We start from the raw sequence: 20,006 nt of genomic DNA on the forward strand, positions 1-20,006 counted from the left end.
TGACCAGAAGAACATGTGAACACTTTGCCCTGTGTGAGTACTCCATAAAATAGTCTTTTAGGCAAGCATTTGAACAACATGGACAGCCCATCAGAGTTGTACTCTCTGAAGTAGAGTTTGAATGCTTGGCAGTTTAGTTCGAGAAATGAGCTCAGTGTCTGTTAATCTTATCCTGGCGGATGATCTTCAGAATCTTACTATGAAAATTCAAAAAGAAGTCATTCAGTTTCCTGGCATATACTGTATGCTATACTATACTAATATACTACATATTTCTTTGTCTAGCATACTGTAAGTGTGCTTGTGCTGAGGTTTTTTGTTTCAATGTTTCCATTTTTTTTCTTCTTGATACTCACTTATCTATACATATATATACTATACTATAAGTAGAGAATCCTGCATATGCTGCCAGACGTGGTCAATGTGTCTGTTTTACTTAACTGTTTTTACCCTTGTTATAAGAGAGGGATTCTGAAGTCAGGGGAAAGTGGTTTATTTGGAAGTGATGGTGTTGTAAAAAGCAAAAACACCAACATAACATTACAACAAGGTGCTTGCAAAGCCATGAACCGTATACCCTAGACAAAAATAGTCAGACTGCACATAGACCACGGTACAATCAGGAAGGGCCAGCCAGGAACACAGAGGCAGCTGGACACTGAGATTTGTAATCCATGACTGTTGAGCTCAACTATTCTAAACTCACTTAAGAGATTCTTCCACATTTCCCAGCAATACCCAGAACCAGCCCAGCCCAGAGTGGGTGGGTGTGGGTATCTGTCTGTCTGATTTCACTGTGATTCTCAGCTCCTGTGATCTATATTGATGCCAGGACCCAGAAAACCTCCACCCCATGCACTAGTAGGTCCAAAGGAATCCCTTTCCAAGGGACACCTGTAGAAATTACAACAGGAGGTCCTCGAGGACTTTAAATTAGCTCAATTTTCACCATCTTTTAACTTTTTATTGAGTTTCTCTTGGGGGCAGAGGGAAGAAGGCCTGTATTACAGGGCATGTTCAAGTTCCATCAGCTATTCCAATCATCTATTCAAGTTCCATCAGCTCCCAGACGGGAGAGAGTTAAGGGGAAGGCTACCCCTGGAAACACTGGGGATTATTGACCATCAAGGCACATGGAAATATCCCCAGGTCCTCAGAATGTTTTCTATTTACCTGTCCATCTGTCTTCATGCACTTGACCGGCTGCCCTTCACGATTGTGTCTATGGTCTGTCCACAGTTTGTTTATCTACTTTTGTCTCAAGGATGAACAAAGTCCACGTCCTTGTTAACACCTGCACAGCCCATATGAGGTGTTTTATTTTGTTTGGCTAGTATACTCTAAGTGTGTTTGTGCTGAGTTTTGTGGGTTTTTTTATCTTTCTATTTTTTTTCTTCCTGATATTCACTTATCTGGCCACGGTTGACAAGGAGCAAAAGGAGGACAAGCCCAGTGTTTTTACCCCTTTATGATACCAACCCTCAAAAAGGAGACTTTGCTAAGAGAAGATAATCTTTCCACCCACAATAGGGTAGGGGCTGCAACCAGAAAAATGGTTGGAGTTTTCATTTCATTTTCCCCTAGAGAATAATGGCCTCTTCCCCAACACCCATCCTGAAAAGCAGTCTGACTAGGAAATTCAGATCCCTTTAGGCTTGACTGATGTTGCCTCCCAAACCTGTCTGGTGAGGAAAAACCTGGCTCCACTGAGGGAAAAGTACAAGGATCAGCCTGCTGGGGGAACTCAGCAGGTTGGGACAGGGTTGAATCCAATAAAGCAGTAATATTGGAGAGTTCCTGGGGAGCACTCAGTGCCCCCACCACTTCAGATTCCTGGGCTCTGTAAAACAAAGAGGAATGGACTATCTCAGCTAAGTGGAGAGACATTGTGTTAACATTCAGTAGGTTGATCTAGCACCCCCTTCATCATTAACTCAATGTGTGATCTTGGTTAAGTCCTTTAACTACTTGAGATCTCAGTTTCCTTATTTGAAATAAGGGACTAATATTTTTATTACCTACCTCATAGGGTTCTAGGCAATTCAATAAATAGTTCTTGAAGTGTCTAGTATGCTAGGCTCTGTATTAAGGGTTAGAGATGCAAAGTAAAAAAAAACAACTCAATATGGAGTGCCTGTCCTCAACAAGCTTATACTCTACTTAGGACGCAATATGTAAGATAGATAAGTCAATATGATGCAATTTGACAAGGGGGAGAGTATCAGGATAAACTTCCAAAGGAGGGGGCACCTGTGAGGAACCTTCAAGGAAAATAAGGGTTATAAGAAGCAGAAAGGAGACAAGCATATATTTCCAAGCATGGCAGGGAGAAAGCCTGCACAGAGCCACAGAGGCCAGAGAGAGAAAGTTGAGCTCAGGATATAGTAGAGGGGCCAGTTTAATTGGAACACAGAGCACAGGAAGAGGCACAATGAGGGGAAAAGTTAGTAGATTGAGGCTAGATGGGGAAGGACTTGAAATATCAAGCTGAGAAGAGTATTTTACGCCAGAAGCAATAGGGAATCTGTGAAGATCTTTGAGCAGGAGAATGGCATGTTTAGAGCTGAGTTTTAGGAGGAAATAAAAGGAAAAAAAATTATATAACTTGATTACATATTTAAGAGGAATAGGAAATTGTACATGATAGATTTGCAGTTTCATATGCAATCACCTTTTTCATTATGTTATGGAAATACTGGTTTTATTCCATAAATTGAAAGTAAAATAAGTCAATGTGAATAAAGGAAGGTTATTTTGGATGATAGATTAGGGAACATTGTTGCAAGGGAAATGCTTTGTAAATCTTAAATGGAAACTATTTTTGGTCATGGATAAAATGGAGGTGGGGGGGTGTATATGTCTACCAATTTCATAGGATTTTTGTGACAATAACCTAAGTCAAGAAATTAAGTTACCATATTCAAATATAAGAGCAGTGGAGGTGGATTGGAGAACCAAGTGACCAAGGAGGAACTGTTGGATCATGCCCACCACAATGGACCAGGCTACATGCTCAGCCTCACGGAAGGTCTACTCCTACTACACCAGGTACCACCATTATCTGCATCAGCAAAAGCACAGTACTAAATGCAATTGTTTAGGTATGAACTCTGCCTTCACAGAGGTTACCATTTATATGTCATGGCGAATGGAATACATTACACATAAGAAAATACATATGAATAGTAAATTTCCTTTCCTGAAGCCTTATTCCAATGTCTCAGTGATATGGAGGTGACTTTAGTTCCTTAAGGCTGACTGTAAATTCTTACAGGTCCTGCTGAACCAGAAAGCCTTGGAATATGGATGGATTTGGGAGTTACCGGCACACTTTCCTTGCTTCAAGTAGTTCTCCCCTTACCCGTCTTCACAAATAAGGGGATTTGATTTACTCTGATATGCTGATCAAGGGTTGCCCTGGAAAATAAGTGATGGCTCTCCTCAGCTGCCCCCTCTACACTAAAACATCCCACTTTTTTCTGCTTTTCCCCTCAACTGAGGGTACCACACCACACACGCCACGTTTAATTCTGCCTTAGAAGCAACTTGGTGGCATAGAATGCTGGAATGCTTGGTGGAAGGAATGCTAGACTTGGAGAGAGGAAGAATACAGTTCAAATACTGTCTCGGTCTACCAGTGGGACCCTGGGCAAGCCACTGGTCTTCGGTTATTTTGTTTCTAAAAGTGAGGCTAATATCTATTCCACAACGTTGTGGGAAGGATCAAATGAGAGAATACAAATAGGTAAAGTATTTTACAAACTGTAAAGTGCAACGTAAATAGTAACTATTTTTAAATCATCATCATCTTCATCATGGTCATCATCTTCATCACCATTAGTTGCCTGTTTCTCTGGGATAAGAAAGGTACCAGCCAGGCTGGTTGTAGTTTGTTTTGATCTAATGACACTGACCTCTTTGCTTTACTACAAATAAGATTCTCCATCTCTCTCTTGGGCATTATCTCTGGCTGTCCCCCATGCCCCAAAGGCTCTCCCTCCTCCACTCCAACTACTGATGGCTTCCCTAAATTCCAACTAAAATCCCACATTCTACTGGAAGCCTTCCCTAATCTCTCTTAATTCCACTGTTTTCCCTCCTTTCATTATTTCCTCATTATCCTATATAGATAGAGCTTGTTTTGTATATATTTGTTTGCATGTGGTCTCCCCCATTAGATTAGAAACTTCTGGAGGGTAGGGATAGTCTTTAGCCTAGGGCCTGGCCCACAATAGGTACTTAATAAAATGTTGATTGATTGACTGATTGTCTAGTGATTATCAGGGCCAAGAGCTGGGTAGTGGAAAGCTCTGAAGTGACGTTTCTGGGCTCTGGTGAGTGGAAGGAGATTTTTCCTCAGAACAAAAGAGCTCATGTCCAGGATATTTTGAAAGGAGGAGGTGGGTTGAGGGGGCAGGGATAAATACCTTGTACAGTTAGTACATCTTTATGAAGTGACAGAGATAACGTTCTGAGCCCTGTACTTTTCTTGTTTGGCACTATAGGGGTTTGTCCAGTAAGCTGGAAGTTAGGGGATCATCACTTTCTATATTTTTTTCTGCTCTGTTGCTACCCTCAGAGAAGCAACAGGAAGAGGTAACACTTTGTCCCATTAACTAATCCCCTCCCCCCACCAATGATTCTAGAGCAGGGGTTCTTAACCTGGGATCCACAGACTTGGTTTTTTAAAAAAAAACATTTTGACAACTGAATTTTACTATAAATGATTTCCTCTGCAATCTTAGGTATTTTATTGTATGCATTTAAAAACATCACTCTGAGGAGGGTTTATAGGTTTCACCTAACTTGCCAGAGGTGTCCATGATACAAAAAGGGGTGAGAACTCCCTATCTTAGAGTGATTCTAGTAGCCAGCTTCTGTCTTGCCACAGACCCTGACCTTCCAGTATGGGGGCTCATTCCTCCTCCCCTAGGCTCCCTCAGTGCCTTCTCCAGGATGTGTCCCAGTACTTTCCCTTCCCTGCCCTGCCAAACCTGCCCAAGCTTCAAATTGCCAGTATTAGGACAGAGCAACTGGGTGGGGAAGCACTGGGCTCTGGGAATAGAGCTGGTTTTATGGTAGTTGTGTCAACACTGGATTTACCATTTCAGTTCACTCTGTACCCATGGAAACCACACCTCTTTGAATGATGTCACAGCAGGGGCTGGGGGTGTGTGGAGAATCTCTTCACTTTTTTGAGGGGTTCCTACTCCCCTAGGGTTTTGGAGGGTCAAAGAGGCTTGTTTGTGTATGAGGGAATTTCACCTCCAGAAATGAAACCGTAATACAAATTGATATTGCTGGCTGGGCCATTAATAATTAAGCCTGCCATGCCCCTAGGTCTTCAATGCCCAGACCTGGAGCCAGTCCAGCAGAGGAAAAGGGAGGAGTTAGCTGCAATGTTAACCCGGAGTGCCAGAGGCACAGTCCTAGAAGAAAGGAACGCCCATGTACCTCCACAAGTCCTACCGGTCCAGCTTGGGCCCCCTCTTCTTGTATGAAGCTTTTCTGGCTATTCCAAGACCCAGTGTCCATGCCCCTTCTTAACCCCTATTCCCTATCCCCTGCAGTAATGCTCATGTATTGTTGTTCTGCAGACTTAGAGCTGGAAGGGGTCTCAGAGGTGACCCAGTCTACCAGCCCATGGATCCTGTTTACAACACTCCTACCAGTGGCCACCCAGCCTCTACTGGAAACCGCCTCACTGCCTAATGCCATAGCCCATTCAAGGGCAGCTGGGTATTAACTATTCCTGTTTGTCCTTTCCTTTTAATAATAATAGCTTACACTTATGTGGCATTTGGATGTTAGAAAACATGTCTATATGTATCCTTACTTGCTTCTCTTGTCTCCTGTGATGTAGGTATAGTAAATATTCTGTACGGTTAGTGAGCCAAGCTAACAGCATTTCCAGCCTCATGAGCCCTGCACAGGGACTAAGAGCAGCCAGGAGCTGCTTCTGATTCAGCTTTATTTATGTTGTAAAAAGTCCCTTGTTATTATGACAAAATTGACAAACAGGAACGTTTCCCTATACAAAGAAGGAGAGAAAAAGAGCAATGGATTGGAAACTGTGACTTTCCATATGCATAGCTTGGGATTTTTGTTTTGTTTTGTTTTGAGTATTCTTCAACCTTAACCTGAGATTTCCAAACTGTTTTGCTTATCTCTATTCCCATATGAACTTCCTTTTGCTGGCTTCTGTTTATTTTTGAAATGATTCGTTGATTTAGATGAGGAAACTGAGGCCCAGAGAGGTGGTATGACTTGTCTACAGTTTACTTACCTAAGACCACTTGGTAATAACTAGCACATGAGTCCAGTGTGTTTGTTTTTTAAACTCTAATGGTCAAGTGGTTGTATACAGAGCACCCAAGGGTCTCTTTAGCTAGATTCCAAGATCCTGGAGGAAAAGGAACCACTGATCATATCTGTTTATATCCACCCCAACACTTTCACACTCAGGACCTTGCACGCAGGAAGCATTCTTAAAATATTTCTTGTTGAAATCAGAGCAGCATTTAATATAGGGAAAGACTAGAATGGTTCAGTTAGGTTCCCAAATGATTGAGTACCAATGTGCCTTCTGTGTTTCAGGATTTCCTATAAGGCCCCTCTCCCTTTAGTCAAAAGGCAGCACCACCACAGGGCTTGGTGGTGGGAGAATACCTTTCCTACAGAGTTGGTTGGCCACTCTGGGCCATTGGGGACATGGTTGCTTTTCTCTTTTTTCCTCCTATTTCTCCATCTTTCCTCAGTATCCTGGGTCTGATGGGCTTTCTCACCTTTTAGTCACCTATCCTACCAGGCTCCCACCAAGGACTTAAGCTTAAAGTTAGTCCTAGCACTGGCTTTGAGAATGATTTTGGGATTCTAAACTAAGTCCAATAGCCTAAGGGATGATGGGTAAGTGGTAAATCTGGTAAGCCCTAGTTTCTGATTTCAGAGCCTCCTGTGACCATCTGTGTCTCTCACTGTTTCCACAACACAGCCTACTGATATCCACCTCTACAACTCTATACTATCGTCTTTTTCTACCTTCCACTTAGCTTTCTTTCTTATCCTTTGAGGCCCCTGGCTTCAGTTTTTCCTTTTTCCTGAAGTCTTGTCTCACCATTATAACCCACAGTGCTCTCTCCTTCCTTTGAAATGATACCATTTATTCTCTGCACCACAATGTGTCACTTTTACAATGCCTGCTATGATCAGTTAGTTGTTTTGTATGTCTATGCCTTAACTCCTTGACTAAACAGTGAGCTCCCTGAGGGCAGGGATCATTCTCTGCACTTATTATTTATTCCCCTCAGTGTCTAGTATAGTCATAGGCTGATAGCAGATACTTTGTAAATAGTATTCATTTAACAAACCTTAAGTATATATTATTTATGAGGCTCTTTGCTTGTCACTGGAAGACTTGTAAATATAAATAAGATCTCTGTCCTTTTGAAGTCCTTTCTCTTCTGATATCAAGTGTGTAAAACACGGAAAAGTATCTGAATGAATATATACATGCAGAATGTCTTTTTAGCAAATGAAATACCAGGTGTGGTGGCTCATGTTTGTAATCTCAGCTGCTGAGGAGGAATAAAACAAGCATTTCCATAACACAATACAATAAGTTGACTGTACATGAAACTGCAAATCTACAATGAAGAACTTTTTATTCCTTTCAAATATACAACAAAATCATGTAAATTTCTTTTTTTTTTTCCTCCCTTTCCCCCTGTCCCACCCTAGAGATGGTCAAAATAGGGTTAAAATCAATCAAGTATTCACACTAAGTCTGGCACTAATATGGTGGGCCCCTGGGAGAAGGGAGCCACCAGGCTGCCTAAGAATGAAATGAACAGACCCATGCTGAAAACGAAGTGTGCAGATAAGCAATGGGATTTAGCCCATGAGTGGTTCTGGCATTTCCAGTCCATGTGAGAAAGGGATACTTAGTATTGGGAAAGAAAGAAAGGAAAGGAAAGGAAGGAAGGAAGGAAGGAAGGAAGGAAGGAAGGAAGGAAGGAAGGAAGGAAGGAAGGAAGGAAGGAAATTCCATTTTTACATACATGAGACAATGAGATGTACTTGAAAGACTAGGGGTCTGGCCTAGGGGTCAGAAGATCTAGTTTTGGATCTTATACTAACTAGCTATGTGACCTTAGTGTGGTCATTTCCCCTCTGTTTCCAGGATCTTGTTTCCTCATCTGTAAAATGAAGAGGTTAGACTAATTAACTCCAATTTATATAGAACTTTTTGGAGTTTACAGGATATTTCTCTAACAATAATCATGTTAGGTAGGGAATAGGAATATTATTATCTTCATTTTACAGATGAGGAAATTGAGGCTCAAAGAGCTAGCATCATTTTCTCTCTGCCCCAAAGCTGGTAAATGGCAGAGTCTGCATTTATCCATCACTCTTGTGACTCCAAGTCTCAGTTGGTATGCTCTTTCTAAAACATCACTTCTTGACTAGATAATTTCTGACATGCCTTCCAAATCTAACATTCTATGATTCTATGAAATATCCCCCACAATACTTGGCTTGGTATAAGGGAGTTATTTCCATACCTTGGCTGACAGCCCATGCCAACTATGATGCTGCCTTCATGACATGAGTACAACAAATTCTGGTTAACAATCAACCTCATATAACAGATACTTTCCAAAATTTCTGCTTTGCAGCCAGCCTATTTAGTAAACATGGTGACCTTATAAGTAAGCTATCACTGTACAATATCCCTCTTAATAGAGTTTGACAAGAATTTTTTTCTCTTCAGAATGTGATATGGACATCAGGAACTTTCATTTTCTTTCTTTCCTCCCTCCCTTTCTCCCTCCCTTTCTTCCTTCCTTCCTTCCTCTCTTTCTTTCTTTTTTTCTTCCTTCCTCTCTTTCTTTCTTTCTTTCTTTCTTTCTTTCTTTCTTTCTTTCTTTCTTTCTTCCTTCCTTCCTTCCTTCCTTCCTTCCTTCCTTCCTTCCTTCCTTCCTTTCTTTCTTTCTTTCTTTCTTTCTTTCTTTCTTTCTTTCTTTCTTTCTTTCTTTCTTTTCTTTCTAAAGTGCTTCTGGCCAAGGATGCTTAGACAGGTGACTATCAAGATGTTCCATTGTACAGTTTCTCTGATTCAACTCAACTCACCTCAACAGACCTTGCTAAGTGCCTGCTAGGGGCAGGATATTATGCTCTGGCCCTGCCCAGTGGGACAGGGGCAAAGAATCCTTGAATATTAGGGTCAGGAGGACACTTACAGCTCAACTAGTCCAACCCCTCCTTCCTCTATTGTGCAGAGGAATAAAAGGAGGCTCTAAAAAGTAAGATGACTTACCGAGGTCACAGTGTGAGCTATCAGCTCAGGACCTTTTCATTTTGGCTAAATGTCAATTCTAGGGTTAGAAAATACTGCAAAATAACAAGACAACTCTTAGCTCAAGTCAGACATTTCAAATCAGGCACAGGAGAAAATAGAATGAGCAGGGGAAGGGGTGTCTGGAAGGAAAAATAACAGTATTCAATTCAATTCAATGAACATTCTTTAAACACCTACCATGTATAAGATGATTCTGGTCAGAAACCCTGAGGGTCTTCCCCTCTCCGTTTTTAATTTTTTTTTTTTTTTTGGAGTGGGCATACTAGACCATCTTTTGCCTCAATTTTTACCTAGCCTTTTATTACTCAATGGGCATTGCCTCAGACAAACTGAGGCCTGGGAAAAAACCATATCCTTAAAAAGACCAAGATGCTAGCATTCCCCAGTCATGCTGACCTATGTCTTGCCACCGGATTCAAATGACTTTGGAGGAGAGAGTGAGGTTGATGACTCTGCACAGCCCTGCCTCACTTAAATCCAATTCATTTACAAGTCATGATATCACTCTCCTGATGTCACTGGTTTTCTTCTAGAACAAAGGACAAATGGAAACACCATCAATGTATAAGGCACTGTACTATCTGCATAGGATGTTTAATGGATGGCAAGGGTCAGGTATAAGAAGCACTTGGAAAGTCAAGCAGAGAGGTGTCTTTTGAGGACAGAAAGTATAGGGATTTCACTTTAAGTGAATAGTGTGCATACTGACATTGAGATAGTAGATATTGAATTAGATGGTAGGGATTTAGAGATATTTGGTGGGGACAGTGAGAGAGATGGGATGTGGGATAGTTTGAGATTTGTTCAGTTGTGGCCATCAATCCTATGTATTATATTTAATAGTTGCCCTTTCTCAGAAGTCTGGGGAGTCTACACCTCACATATTTCTGTAGTCCTTGTCTCTGGTTTAAAACAGAGGCATTGTAGTAAAATGGGAAGAGAATTGGATTTTTGAGGCAGAAGACCTGAATTTAAATCCCAGTTTTCCCATTTTACCATTTGTGTGGTCTTGGATAAGATACTTCTGATCATTGCGTGTCAGTTTACTCATCTAAAAGAAGGGGTTAGGGGCTAGACTTATCTCTGAAGGTTTTTGTTTTTGTTTTTTTCCAGCACTCAAATTCTATGGTCCTATCACTTTACCGCTGTCTTCTACTCTAGGCCCAGGTCGGCATTTCCTGTGCTCTGTCTAAGAATAGCACGACTCTTTCCTATTCATACTGATTCTCTCGGGCCTCTTTTCTCTTGCGGTTTGAAATGAAAGACAAACCACAAACAATTCCTTCACTGTCGGTTATCAAGTGATTGGCAAATAGCGAACACTGGTATTGGAAAAAGGAAGAACACATGACTCCAATAACTCCATGCTATTCTGGTCATGTTGGGAAATAACTGAATCCTCACATACATGCTTCTCAGGATGCTAATAAACCACAAGTTTGCATTTCCTTCTTTGGAAAGGGGAGAAGCAGATGAGTGAAAGAGTCTTGGGAATGTAGAAAGTCTAAAAGTAAATGGTTTTTATTGTGAGACAGAGGTGAGCAAGAATGGATATACAGCAGTCAAAAACTCAATTGAAGAAAGATTTATTAAGCATTTCTATATGCAAGGCATTGTACTAGGTGCGGGATGGGGGGGTTGGTATTGGGAGGGGGTAGGATAAAGACAAAAGAAAAAAATACCAGTTCTTGCCCTCAAGGAGCTTACCTTGTATTTACAGGATACAGTGAGTAAGCAGAAAAGTAAATGCAAGCCAAAAGGGGAAGGCAGATAGCATTGATAATAGGGGAGATCAGAAAGGTTTTTCCTGAAATGGTGGTACTGAGCTTAGCCTGGAAAAAAGATAAGGATTCTGCAAGACTGACATTCATTTGGAATGAATTCCTGTGCAAATCCATGGATGTCGGGAATGGAGTGGTGTTCTTCATTATTCACTAGTGGATAATCTGCTTTACTGTAAAGCCTTATATTACATAGGTATAGAGAGTGTATGGAGTATTCTGGAAGGACCAGCACCTCCATTGTGAGGGCTTGGTGAGTCTTTTTCAGGGCTACTCATCATTTTTGGTATCTACCTGGCACACAGCTCTCCCTCGTGACTCCAAGAAGCTGTAGCATGCAGAGCAGCTGCACCCCTGTAAAACTGTCTTGGTAGACAGGCTGAACCAGGCAACAGACAGGCCTCAAGCCTGGTGAACTAGCAGGGATGTCTACCCCAAGCGTGTGAAGACTTCCCCTGGCAGAATGAGCACATGAGAACAATTTGTTCCAATATCCATGAAGGCAGCCTAAGCAGGCACTGTGGAGCATTTAGAGCTTGGGCAGACATCAAAGACACCAAGGTCATTCACTGCATCCTAGGCCATTAGCAGTCATCCTGACTTTTTTCTTGCCACTGTACTTCCATGATTCTGAGAGAGTGAGGCAGATGACATTGTAGAATTCTGCCTCAATTAAATCTAATTTATGCACAAGTCAAGACATCACGCTGTTGATGTCACTGGACCATTTAGAAAATGAAGGATGAAGAACTGCTAGGGTTGGAAGCTCAATTCCAGGTGGACAGTCTCGGGCGGGTAAAGGTGGGAACTTCTAAATCTTAGAGTTCTCATGAGGCCCCCCCAGGAAACGACTGGGAATCGAGGCGAACCGAGCTATCTCGTGTATTTCCGCCTCTTCCCGTGAGAAACGTGATGGGAGAGAGCTCTCCCCGCCCTCGAGATTGTCCCGGATCTGGGCACACTATTGTTATCTAACAGCACAGTATTCAGATGCAAACTATGCTGCTGGAGAGTTTAAGTAGGATCAGGAAAGCCTGAAAGCTCTCTTGGGCGGAGGGGCGCGGAGCGGTGAGGACAACAAGGCTCCGCTTTTCCTCTCTCCTCTCTCCCCTCCCCCTCTCTCCCCACTTACACTTCTACTTTCAATCTCTTATTGTAAGATCTTTGCCTCCTTGGGAGATTCTTCGCTCCCTCCTAAGGAAGAATTCTCCTGCACTTGTAACTAGACCCTGAAATAAAGCTCAACCCTTGTTCGACTCTGGAACGTCCTTTCTCTCATACGAGCATCTGGTTTGGCCAACCGAAGACCTCCGATAGAGGTAAGGGAAGACTCGGGTAGCCCTCAGGCCTCTAGGCCTGGCAAAGAACAATAACATGACACTATGCAGTAGTGTTGCTTTGTTTTTTTGTCTAGACCTATGATTTTACTGGGGCAGGGAGATTACCAGTGATGAAACTCCTATCAATACAAATGAAAAAGCAACTCACGGTTTAGAGCCTGAGTAAGAGTACTTCTACTAAGAGGTTAATTGATGAGTCCTGGGTCACATAGCTAATATATGGCAGAGTTGGGACTTCAAACTTGGACTTCCTAACTGAGGTCAAAGTTGGCTCTAAATCCACAAGGGCATATTTTCTCTCATGCTGCAGTGAAGAGCTTTGATATAGTCTCACTGGAGTCTCAGATCAACTTCAGTAACATGTGTGGCCAGAATGGCCTATTGAAAGCTGGTTCTTAATAGTTTGGGAGTTTTAAATGGATTAGCTGTTTATTGTGTTATGTTGGGTCATGGGAACCAGAAGGGCAGAACTGCTCAGGAGGGATTACAAGCCTGGGAGTTGAGCCCAGCATCAAGAGGGCTGACAGTTGCCTCCAGTCCAATCGGCAGAAACTTGAGTTCCAACAGGAACTCAAAGAGTTCCAACAAACAGGGATGGGATGAATTAGACAGATACTAAGGTTTCAGATTTGCAAGAAGTCAAATCCAGGGAATACAGCTAAAGCAGAAAGCGTCACACAGATACCCGAGGTCTAGATGGATGGGTCTAGAGTCTGGAAGATTATAGATATGGCAAGAGCTAAATCTTTGTTTATGATTCACCTCATTCACCCTGCCTCAGCTCTGAATCTCCTACTTATTAATTATCTTCAAATTAACCTGGACTTCTCTGTCTCTCTATCTCCTCTTTCTGTCTCTCTCTGTCCCCTCTCTATTTTTGCCTTTCTGTCTCTTTCTCCTCTCTCTGTTTCTCCTCTCTCTGTCTCTTTCTCCTCTCTCTGTCTCTCTTTCCTCTCTGTCTCTCTCTCCTCTCTGTCTCTCTCTCCTCTCTGTCTCTCTCTCCTCTCTGTCTCTCTCTCCTCTCTCTGTCTTTCCTCTCTATCTCTCTTTCCTCTGTCTCTATCTCTCTTCTCTCTGTCTCTGTCTTTCCTCTGTTCTCTCTGTCTCTCTTTCTCTCTCCTCCCCTTTCCCCATCTTTTCTTCTCTCTATCTCTACATCCTCTGTATTTGTTGCCTCCTTCTCTACTGCCTAAAATCATGTCCAGCGCCCTCCCTTTAAAATACTTTTTATTGACCCTACCATGCTTTCCCTTCCACAGTCAAACTCTTAGGAAAAACTGGGGTCCCTTTGTCTCTTCTTCACCTCATCCTATTTCCTTCTCAACCCTGAACCCTTGGCCTTTGCTCAGGCATCATGTTTCTTAGCCTCTCTACAGCATTTGACAGTGTTGACCACCCTGCCCTTCCTTGTGGTTTTGTAAAGCTATTTTTTATGACACTTTTTTACACTGGTTTTGCCCCCACCTGTCTGACATTCCTTCTCAGTTTCCTTTCTTGGCTCATCTCCCATGCCTCACTTCTGAACCATAGGTGCCACTTAAGGTTCTCCCTGGGTCCTCGTCTTTTCTCTCTCTACACATTTGCTCTTAATGCTCTCAGTGCTTCACATGGTATCAATGATCATCTCTTTGCAGCTGTATCCTGTCCTAACCCCCAGGCTTTCATCACCAGCTACCTATGGTATGGCTCCAAACGGACTGACCAAAGGAACCTCACATTCAACATATCAAAACAGAATTCATTATTTTCTCCCCAACTTGTTCCTTTCTTCAAACTTCCTTGTTTCTATTAAAGGTACTACCATCTTCCTAGTCACTCATTCTCATAGCCTTGTAGTATCTTTGACTCTTCACTCTCCTTTGTTTCCAATTATTGCCAGGTCTTGTCATTTTGCCTCCACAGTATCTCTTATGGTCACCCCTTTCCTTCTAGTCACATAGCCATCACTCTAGTCCCTCATCATCTCCCATGTGCCTTGACAGTTGCAATAGTCCCCTAACTGGACCCCTGATTCCCAACCTCTGCTCTTTCTACAATCTACCATTCAACTCAAATTATCTTCCTCAAGCATAAATCAGACCATATTGCCATCCCTACTTGCTCAAGAATCTTCAGTGGATCCCTGTTGTGTCCAAGATAAAGAATAATCTCTTTAGTTTGGTATTCAAAGCCCTTTATCTGGCTCTATGCTATCTTATCTGGACTTATTTTACATTATTCTTGGGATCATGAATTTAGAGCTAAAAGAAACCTTAAAGACTATTGAGTTCTGGCCTCTCATTTTACAGAAGAGGAACTGAAGTCCAGAAAGTTTAAGTGACAGCACGTGACAGAACTGGAATTCAAACTCAGATTCTTTCCAAATCTAGCATTCTTTACCTTGTATCATGCCCTCCACACAATCTACAGTCTTGCCACTGTCTTCCTTGGCATTTCACAAACATAATATTTTATCTTTCTCCTCCGTGCCTTTGCACAACTCTTGCCACACCTAGGATACATATCTTTCTCCCTTCTACCTATCCAGCTTCTTTTAAGACTAAGCTCATGTGCTAACTTTGAGAAACCTTTCCTTACATCTTCTTCTCTCTCCTCCTCCCCACCCCACCCCCATTAGTATACTCAAGGACATACTTATCACAGGATCATATACACTTGAAGATCCTTGTTTCCATTGCATCTCCCTATTCTTTAAGACAAGGAGTGTTTTTCTTTTTGTCTCTGTATCTCCACTACCAAGCCTAGTGTCTTGTATGTACTTATAAAGGAAAAGCTTGTTGAGGGAATGAATGGATGAACAGCATTAGAAGCAAGAAATACTAGATATGAACTCCTATCCTAGAGATAATTTTATTTATGATTCTCTACTTTCTTTTCTTTAAATTCATCTAAATTAAACTAAATAACACAATAGCTACAAATAAACAGCATATGGAATCAAAATCCAAATAAAGACCTAAACTAGATGGTGATAAAAAGGGGAAAAAAAACAATAAAAACTTTAACAAATAATCTGTAATCCCTTTTTCAAGGATTTTTTTCTTCAAAATTTAGATGTGCAATTTCACTAGTGAATGAAATGCCTCAAAACAATATGGATTTGTGATTTAAAGCCTTGAAGAGTTTCCTGGGCCACTGAAAGGTTAAATGATTTGCTTGGGGTGACCCAGCTGGCATATGCCAGAGGCAGAACTTGAACTCAGATCTTCCTGATTCAGAGGCCAATACTTTAACTAATCAATCAACAAGCATTTCTTAATTGCCCACTTCTACACTGGCACTATACTAGGAATTGGGAATACAAAGGAAAAAAATGATAATCCCCTTCTTCAAGGACAATCATCATTTCAGACTAGATTCCTTTCATTCTGCCACCTTTGCTATACATTATTTCATATGTCTTCCTATCTTTCTTTGTGTCCTTATATTTGCCTTTTTTTTGTGGTACAATAGTATTCAATTATACCAATATACCACAATTTATTCAGCCATTGCCCAGTCTTTGACATGTAGATAGTTTCCATTTTTTTTCACTATAGCATCAAAGGCAGTTATAAAACATTTTTTACAGCTGGGCTTTTTTTTTTCATTTTCATCCTTGCTAGTGGTCATCATTATCATCATCATTTTCACTGTCTCATCTCAGCAGATATGTGGGTCAAAGTATATGGTTATTTTGTAATTCCTACTGTACATTGCATTATCATTCTTCAAAAAGCATGTATTCATTTAGAGTTTTACCAAACAATATAATATTTCTCCTCAAACTTGCCAGCCCTGAATTTGATCAATTCAGCTTTCTTTGGTTATTTCGTGGCCATAATGTGGCTTAAAAGTTTTACAATATGAAAGTCTTTGATCATAGAGGGTTTGAACAACTTTTGAAGAAATTATTAATTATTTGTGTTCATTCTTTCAAAATCTGTTAATTCTTGACTTTTGATGATTTTACAAGTCTCTTTTTCCTATTCCTTGAAGAAGTGAGAAATGGAGAGTTGGAAGGTGTGAGAGGGACAAAGTCCACAGATGCAGCTTTCTTCTTATTAAGGCAGAGGATAAGAGCTAGACCTGGGTAATTTTTACTTGTTAAGCCACCTACAATACTATATACATATATATGATCTCAGCAGAGACAATTGTTTGTAAAGCTCTCTTCTTGAGAGGAACACAGGGCGATTCTACACATTCTCTTTGGTAGACTCCCAGGAAGCCCTTACGGAAAGCCAAAGGAAGTCCTTCCTGTCTGTGAATTGTGATGAACGAGTAGGCACAAAGAGGATAACTGGCTTGGGTGCAAGAATTGGGACTTTCAGGGGTTCTGATTTCCAATATAGGACTTTGCACTGGCTGTCCCTTGTGCTCAAAATATTCTCTCTCTTTATTTTCATTTCTTGGAACCCCTAGATGCCTAAGACTCCAGTTCAAGCTACTTCCTTCAAAAGGCTTTTCATATGGCACAGTGACGAGAGTGCTGGACCTGGAATCCAGAAGACCTGATTTCACTCCATGTCTCAGATACTTACTAGCTGTGTGATCCTGGATGAATCACTTAACCATTCTCAAATTCAGTTCTTCATCTATAAAATGCAGATAATAACCACATGTATCTCAGAGATTGTTGTGAGGACCAAATGACATAATATATATAAAGTGCTTTGCAAATCTTAAAGCGTTAAAGACTGCCTGCTATTATTTCACAATGCTGGTACCATCTGCCTAAATTACTGAATTAATTATGTGCATGTATATATACGTATGTATATACATATATACATATTCGTGTATGAATATGTGTGCAGATGTGTATATGTATTGTGTATAATATTGATATATATTATACGCATACACACACACACACACACATATATACATACACACATTGACAGCTAGATGACTCAGTGGATAGAGCCCTGGATCTAATAGGCAAGCAGGAAGACTTCATTTCAAATCCTGCCTCAGAAACTTATTAGCTGTTACCCTGGACAAATCAATTAACCTCTGTTTGCCTTAATCCACTAGAGGAGGAAATGGCAAATCACTCCAGTATCTTTGCCAAGAAAACCCCAAGGACAGTACGGTCCACAAAGAGTTGGACAAGACTAAACAACTGAAAATAACAACAGTAATACACATGCATGCATACACACATGTACTATATACATATATCCTGTACTTACACCTTTGTGAATATGTTGTATCTGCCTAAGAAGAATGTAAAAGTTCCTTGAGGTTAGGGACTTTCATTTTTGCATTTGTATCCCCAACGTCTAGCACAATGTTTGGCAGACAGTGAGCATTCAATAAATGCTTGTTGACTGATGGATTGTACCAGTTTGCCTGTAGCAGGCTACTTTCATGGAAAATCAAATATCCCTTGGTCAGAAGCAGAATGTCAAGCAGTCAAATCATCTACCCCCAGAATTCATCCAGACTTCATTCCAAATCATTCTTGCATTTTGTATCACTGCAATAAGCTTATTCTAGAATATCTCCTTTCTTAAAGATGAAAGCCTTCTCCTCCCACTCCCGGACCTGAGCCATCCTGGATTCCATAAGGTCTCTTAGTACCTTCCATTAGATTCGAGGGCTTCAGGAATCTTGGCAAATGCCCAGAGAACCAAAAATTCAAAAGCTTATCCACTTTGAATGGCAGAATATATTCCCTTTGCTACAAAGTATCCTTATTTTCAGCTCTTTCTACATCAAGCTATTCCTGAGCTCTGTGATAAAGTATTGGGTGTTTGTCTTCCACAACATGTCAAACAAAATCATCAGATGCAGGAAGATCGAAAATAAAATGTTTGAACCTTTAGTTTTGTTGTTAGTCAAAAAAGACCAATGACATCACCAGGTGGATTTAAGTGTAACAAAGTTGCAAAAAGTCATACAGAAGTCAGTATGATTGGCGATGGCTGATGTCCGGCCAGGCTTTAAGAATTCAACAATGGCTGTTGGAATAAATTGTTTCCATTTGCCCATTCTGCTAAGGGGAAGTTTTCACATGGCTGTGGTAGATATTCCTCTACCTCACTGGGTCTGAATCCTGTCAGTTATCCTCAACTTGGTTTAGCCCATGATTTAGCCACTCCCAGATACTCTTTGGGATGTTTTAGAAGCCAGGACTGGGGCACCATAATGAACAGCTGTCATTCCTATTGTTAATACAGTCAACAGTACTTTTCAGGGATTTACCCACATTCTCTTAGGCAAGACTGCTGGTGAACTTGCTCTGGACCAAGGGAAAGGTGATGTGTTTGGGAGTTTTTGTGTGTTTGCTTATTTAGAATTCATGGTGACTCAGAATTTTCTGACGTTCCCTAAGTTTCAACTCTCTAGGAGTTCAATAAAAGATAATTCAGGTCAACCCCGTGACACATACTTCAGTTACTTTATGCATGAAAAGAGCCAATGACCTTGGGTATGAAGAGAAAATATTTTACTTCCTTGAATGACGGCTCTTTAGCGGAACAAGCTTCCATAGTTAGTAAATGACACAATAATCATGTGGTTGGCAAAAGCCTTAGAATTTGTCTAGCTTGGTCTATGCTTTCAACCAGAACAACATCTAAGCTGTTACAGGTCATGTGCCATTACAATGGGATCTTTGGTTATGTTGGAACTGTCTTATAGCAAATATTGGCTTGGAGTGACTGAATCATTGGCTAGAGATGAGAAGCTTTTTTATTGTACAGAGATTTTAATTATAATGGGGATATATATATGTGTGTGTGTACATATATACCTATATATACACATGTGTGTATATAACATATATACATGCACACATATATCTTACTTTCAGGAGAGTTAAATTCAGTCTTTCTTTGCAGCCCAAATCTTGTGTCCTCTAATCCTCTCCCAGAAAGTCATCTATCCTGAATCTCATCATTTCCAAAGTTTCAGTCACATAGGTTTATTTCCTATGTGTCCCCTCTTCAGAGAACCTAACCAATACAGTCTATTTCTAGGTAAGATATGATAACAAGGAAGTGTGTACATAGGCAACAAATCAAATGGGAGCTTTGAGCTGAGACCATCAGCAAACATTCTAGGAGGGGAGAAAGAAGAAAGGACAGTGACTGTATAGAGTTTTGTATCTTTACCAGCACCTACCCAATGCTCTGCACACAGTGGGTGCTTCAGAATGTTTGGTCAGGTTTGAATTGAGTTTTGAGTCATACCAGCCCTTTGGGATGAAGAATGGTCATAAGATCATCCAAGAGTGTGAAAATGGTTTCTAGAAGAAGAGGCCTCAATTTTACCACTTCCAACATGCTGTCACCTATGAACAAGTTAAAATAATCCCAAAATCTATGACTGATATCCTTATGGAAATAGCTTTATTCAGTGATCCGTTGATTATTGACAACAAATGAAGTGCAAAACTAAGGTTTTTTCTAGTATTGTGGTAAAAAGCTTGGGCTGAATTAAAGCAGAGAAAGAATTCTCTGTTAAGAGTTTCTCTAATTTCTTCTGTTTACAAGATGAGGTACTAATTGTATTGAACCCCAAAATAATACACTGACT

This window comes from Notamacropus eugenii, chromosome 1 (genome assembly GCF_028372415.1).
Source record: "Notamacropus eugenii isolate mMacEug1 chromosome 1, mMacEug1.pri_v2, whole genome shotgun sequence".
Taxonomy (NCBI): Eukaryota; Metazoa; Chordata; class Mammalia; order Diprotodontia; family Macropodidae; genus Notamacropus; species Notamacropus eugenii.